Below are 6,240 nucleotides of genomic sequence, written 5' to 3' on the forward strand. Positions count from 1 at the left end.
AACCATTTTCTTTATTCTGATTCATAACAGTTCATTCCCTCAACTAAAGCTTTGGTCTGAAACTCAAAATGCAAACCAAAACTGACTAAGAAGCATCAAAACTTGGGTGATCTGGTTTCATGTACTTTACATACTTTGGTCACCAAACCAGATCTATAGGCTGGTTTGCTCAAAACAGTATCTAGATTAATTCAGAAGTTCATGAATGTCAGTAAGGCTTTTTCTAAAAACGGGCTAAGTTTTAAACTTACACTGAAACTCTAAACCAGCCTAGTTTCATGTGATTTAAGATTTTGTTATGAGTGTCTTGGAGGAAGAGTGGTCTTTTCTGGTAAAACTTATATATTAAAAAATATAAAGCGAGGAGAGCTAAGACGACTTGTGTAACCGTGCAAACTGACTAATGTTTCCTCAGTTTCCCTTTCACAAAATATACATAATAGTCACATGGGTGTCAAAAAGCTAAGACCCGTTGATATTTATGAGTCCTTCAGGTTGAGATGCAAAATATTAATATAACTCTTGAAAGCATCAGTGAATACTACAAGAGCTTTCATTTTCCACAGCATAGCTGTAAAGGTGAATTGTGATACCATTTTTCACTCCAGGAATAGAAGGAAACATACATTTGAGATCTGAGATTGCAGCTGTACTCTTGGTAGGAACAATAATGTATGGTTTTAAAAATGATATGGGAAGACAGGAATCCTAAGTAAGCTACGAATGATTATTATCACAGTTTCAGACTAAGCTGTAACTTTCTGTTTGGCTGAGTTTTTTTGTGGTCTTCTCCACAGGGAACTCCTCATAAACATATTGGCACACAGCTAATGGCAGTTTTAAAATTCAGCGGCTGAAGCAATTAATGCCCCCAACCTTGCTGTCTTTCAGAGGCATCTGCCCTGTGGCAGGCGTGGCTGGATGGCTTGTGAATCAGCTCCTGAACCTTATAGTTAGCATAAACCAAAATCAATGTTGGTTTACCTTAATAGGCCAAGCTGTAAGCTGTGGTGGTTTAGAGCTGATTCACGAGCCGTTCAGCTCCCCCCCGTTAGGAGATGGCAACCTCTGGGAGAAGTCTGGTAACCTCTGTAAGGATTCTTGGGAAAAGAGTAGCCAACACTTCAACCCCTTCTGTTTAGTTTGCCACTCATAGAAAAGATTTATGGCTGCATGCCCTGACGTGTTGTCCCACGGGGTCGCGGTTTAGATCAGCTTTGAACCTCAGGGACAAAGATAGAATGAATCAACAACCAACTAACCAACTTTACTGATAGAAAAAATCATTATGGAAAAGATATACTTCAAAGCAATAAACAGTCAACAAACATGTTTCACTTGCCAGATACTGCCCTTCTGTTTCAAATGAAACCTAATTCTGTTTTCTTTTTATTGCCAGTCTTGCATATCTATTCAATAGTTTTTGAAATCTCTCTGTGTCCAAACCTCATTTCTGCCACAGTTTATGTTCTAAAGCCACAAAATATTGTAGAGCCTCATGGTGCCAAGAGCACCCTGGGAAGACACGTGCCTCCTCTTTTGCTCCCAGACTCTTTTAGATTTTCCAGGTACACAAAGCACCAGGTAGCCTGCTGTCTGCTTCAGAGGATTCTTCACATAGTTACCCCAGTAGCAAAGCCACAGCCCCATCTTCTCCTTTGTGCTTTCTTGTGATGCTTCATTGTTTGGAGCCAGGGATTGCTTTCGTAGCTGGCCTTCTGCAGCCAATGTGACTGTTACGGCAACTCCATATAATGCTTGCTTTCCACATGATGTTGCTTTGAAAGGTTGTGAGCCAAGGCAAAATGTGTCTTTGCACGAATAAACTATTTTATCTCTTCTATCCCTTCGGTGAACAGATGATAATGTATTATAAATTTGACTTGTTTGTCAGCTTATGACCTTATTCATCTATTTATTTAGTAGCAAACAGATTCTGGCATCTGGAATGAAGTTCTCTTTCATTAACTACCTTGAGAAAACTGATGGAGCTGAGTATTTTAAGCTTTAAAGCCCCACAAAACTAAAAGAAAACAAAACAAAACAAAGCAAAAAAGCCCCTACAGCAAGTGGAGCAGAGTTGTACTAGGGAGAAAAAAGCTGTTATGAGTAATAAAAGCATCTCACAGTCTAATTCTGAGTAAGCCTCCCATTGTCTCTTCAGACATTTCTGCACCTTTGCTTTCATTTCACCTTTTTTTTGTCACTTACTTTTACCTTCCTTTTTCCCCTGTTTTTCTTTGAATAAGGCTTTTGTACCTGAATTGCTTATTTTTCTCTCTCCTGTCTTCCCTTTCCTTTTCCAACCACCCTGTTTTTTCCCTATTGTCTCTTTGCACACGTTCTTTTTCTTGACTTTGTCCCTGGATGATCTTCTCTCCCCCAATCCAATCTGTTGTGCATTTTTTCTTTCCAGATGTGTAAGTGCATGTCTTAGTCCCTCACTTCACAAATGCACAGACTGTTGGCTGGTGACGAACTGGGAAGCTATTAACCAGAGAGCACTGTTCTCTTCCAGATACTGAGTAAACTACCTTCAAAGACAAAGCATGTCAGATACCTATCTAGTATTATTTCCTGCATAACTGTACATGTTTTTAATGACATCATGAGGATCAATGTACAGATCCATACGGCTGTGAGTAAAAGCAGGTAGTCATGCTCCTTGCATGAACTCTGCTAAGATGCCATCCACACTAAAGTCAGGCTTGCTAAATATCCAAGGCAGTAGTTGAAATTGTAGCCCTCTCTATACTGGGGCATGTAGTAATCTAGTGATAGGGTTCCCCTAAAGCTCTCAAGACACAGCATTTATGACTAAGCAGTCTTCCTTTTTAGTATGAAGACCTCATGGTGGCCTTGGTTCATACTTTTAACATATCTAGAAACCTATAGATGGGATTCTAATGTACAGTAGTAGCAGGCTCATTAATGACTGATTTCAGAAGTGGAAAACATTTCTAGATTAGCAGCAGCTCCTAAAGATATTAGAAGTACCGTCAGGGGGAGAGTTTGATTAACATAGGAATAGTACTGTCAGAAGAGGATCTTTTTTAACTAATTATAATATTATGGGATTATACGGCTGATGGGCCTGACATAAACTATATGTTAGATCTGAGCGGTGTGGATCTGAAGGGCCAAAGCAAAGGTAACTGCCTTACCATTTCATTACTTTCTTGGGCACTGCCCAAGACAAGAGCCTCGACTCTTAGGAGACTCTACTCCCTTCAATGTACTGATCAGCAAACTGAACAGGTCACCAGTATTACAGCATTGAAAATAACAAGGACACTCGTCTCTCTGGATCTTTTCCCCTACTGCTCTCCAAGCAATACCTGCGTGTTCTGCCCTGACCCGGGCTGTAATTTTAGAGTTTAGCAGAAATGCTTTGGTCCAAGGCACTGTTTAAGTGCTGAACTGGAATGCTTTGATAAATCAGTCTTGCTAAGGAGGGAGACATAGTGAAATAATGAGAAAGAGTTTCCTTTAACTCTGAGCCGTAACAAAGTGATTCCTTAAAGTCAGTTTACATGCAGAACAAAACCAGTTTGATTAAACACAAAGCACCAACCGTATTTCCAAGCTCAGTGTTTTGGAATATTCTTTAATTGAATTTCAGCGAGATGCAGAGTAAGCATAGGTCAAGAGGAGAATAGTTTGAACAAGCTAGCCCTAAGTATCTTATTGCTGATTCATTTATCATATCTCCTTCAACACAGTTTTTTGGGGGGATGTCCTTTCTGTTCTATAAAAGAAATATTTTCAGGTTTAGAAATGAGATATACAAAAAAAGGGCACATAATTCATTTCAAGCTGAAACAGACCAATTTTAGAAATGTGATATTATGGCAAGCCTTAACCATGCTTGATTCAGCTGGGTAGTATGCCATTCCTTGGGGAATACTTCAAAGAATGACGCAGAGCAGCAGCAACTGGAAGGACACAGACAATTCACACAGACTGCATGCTTTCACACCCTTGTCTCAGATCAGCAATCCCAGATGGTGATAACCCAGAAGAGTCTCAATCTTTTTATAGTCAATACTCTGCAGTCACAAAGTGATATAACACATAAACTCAGTAAACTCAGATAGGACTGACATTACCTTCAGTAGGCTAAGCACCCTTCTGTATCCACTTACTGAAGGAAATTAGCATGATCACTCATGGACAGTTCATACCTCTGTAATTAACTGTAGTACAAAGCGGGTACAAGGACATGTTCTTAAACAGTTGCTGGAAGGACCTGGGCCTAGGAAAGTAACGCATCTCAGCATCTCAGCATCAGTAAGGCTAGCAGAATATAACAATTGGTTACACTGGTGTAAATCTAGGTTAATTTAGCTGACTCCATGAGATACATGTCATCATGGTTAATGCCAGGATGGTACTCTCAATAAAGAAAATAGCAGAGTGGTTTTGGCATATGCTCCAGCAGTGAAGCACTCAGCTTTGCTTCCAGTGCTCATCAGTTACCTATATTTATTCCTTCAGGTAGGTTAAGCCTTAGCTTTTTTTCTCTTTCTTATCTCAAGCCTCTTAAGAAGACATCAAGTCAACTGAAACAGCTGCAAACTAGTGTCTAGTTTGACTGTTTTGTGAGGCCAGTCATGGAAGCGGTAAGAGTAGACAGGCTATGAAGAAGAAAAAGGTAATATCTCTCATTTTCTATCCCTTTTATACAAACAAAAATTCAAAAACTTTTTTGTCTTAGCTGCTACCCAGTTCAACCTAGTCGTCGGTCATCTATATCACTGTGCAACATGATTTCAAATTATTTTCTACTCTGGTAGAAAATGGGTTGGTCCATATCTTACGGTGAGCAGTCCTTGCCTGACATGAGTGATCTGATTGGTGTAGAGAGTCCTTCTCCAAGCTAAACCACTCCTTGGCAGAAGTCATCATTCACAGCAGCATGATAATATGAATCCGTTCCCCCCCAGCTGTGGAACCGATGTGGCTTCCTCTACCTTAAACATCTTTACACTGCCCTCCGCCGTGTCTTTACTTCTACTGAGAGGTCTCTGAAGCACAATAATTCCTGATAATGGAATGCACATGTTAAAGAGACTATTAATTAAAACAAATCTCATTGTCAAAGAAGACTATTACTAAAGCACCAGGTTTTTCACATGAAAACAATGGAATTCCTCCACCACTCTCTGGTCCTTCTAGAATGCCTCTCCACCCCGTATCCTGTCATTTGAAAATAATTCTACAGTAAAAATACATTTACTTTAATAAATTGTAACCTTTTTATAAACTGATTCCATTTAAAATTCTGTTTTAATCACTTTTTCACAGCAAAGAGAAGATATTAGACCATGCAATTCATATTCATGACAGCAGCCATCATTGCGTGCAGAAAATGCTGGGAAAATTTTGTGAGATGTAGCTAGGCAAATCAATTATAATGTAACTTTTGTTTACTGAAGTCTTGTTGGATTTTAATGTCTGGACTTATATCACACATGTGTAAGCTATTTTGGAATTCTTCAAAATTATTTGTGAGACTCATAAAAAAATAGATTAGTCTGAAATTTGCACTTTTGGGATTAGATTAAGCTCCTGCTCTGCCCCCTTTGTGAAGTGCAAAAGGCAAGATTTTGGCTAGAAATGTGCCGTGTTTACAGAAAGCCAACATGAAAGCGTTGTGGACAGATCCACTTTGAAATTTTAACAAATGTCATAAGTATTCCTTTATTCAGACTCTGGGATGCTTCTGAGCCAAAAAATTACAAGCATTAGAAAAAGCAGCGAGGAAAACAGAAGTAATTTCCAACTTTCCACAATACTGTTGTTATTGTGGCTGCTAGATATTACATTATTTAGATCTCCATTCTCCTTTTGGGTGCTGACATTGGATTTCTTTTGTTCCACCCATGCAAATAATGTTGGGATTATCAGAGCTCGTATTTGTATGCTATAGAAATTGATTGCACTGTTTAAAACAAAGGCCAGGTATTGTTATAGCAGGGAATCCTGAACTGCTTATTTAAGCGGATCCAGGTTTTTTTCTATTATAAAGACTGTATTCACTTATGTGTTCTGGGAGGAAAGGGAGTTAAAGGCATAGATGTAATGGGCCAAATCAGATATCTTTACTAACTCAATACTTGGACAAACACACTTTGCCAGTAGTAAAGATTTGAAGATCTGGCCCATAACAATCCTTACAATAGTAGACAGTATTTTGTTCTTGGCGGACCTCCAAATCTAATTTACTCTGAATTTACA

The sequence above is a fragment of the Falco naumanni genome, chromosome 4, assembly GCF_017639655.2.
Source record: "Falco naumanni isolate bFalNau1 chromosome 4, bFalNau1.pat, whole genome shotgun sequence".
Taxonomy (NCBI): domain Eukaryota; kingdom Metazoa; phylum Chordata; class Aves; order Falconiformes; family Falconidae; genus Falco; species Falco naumanni.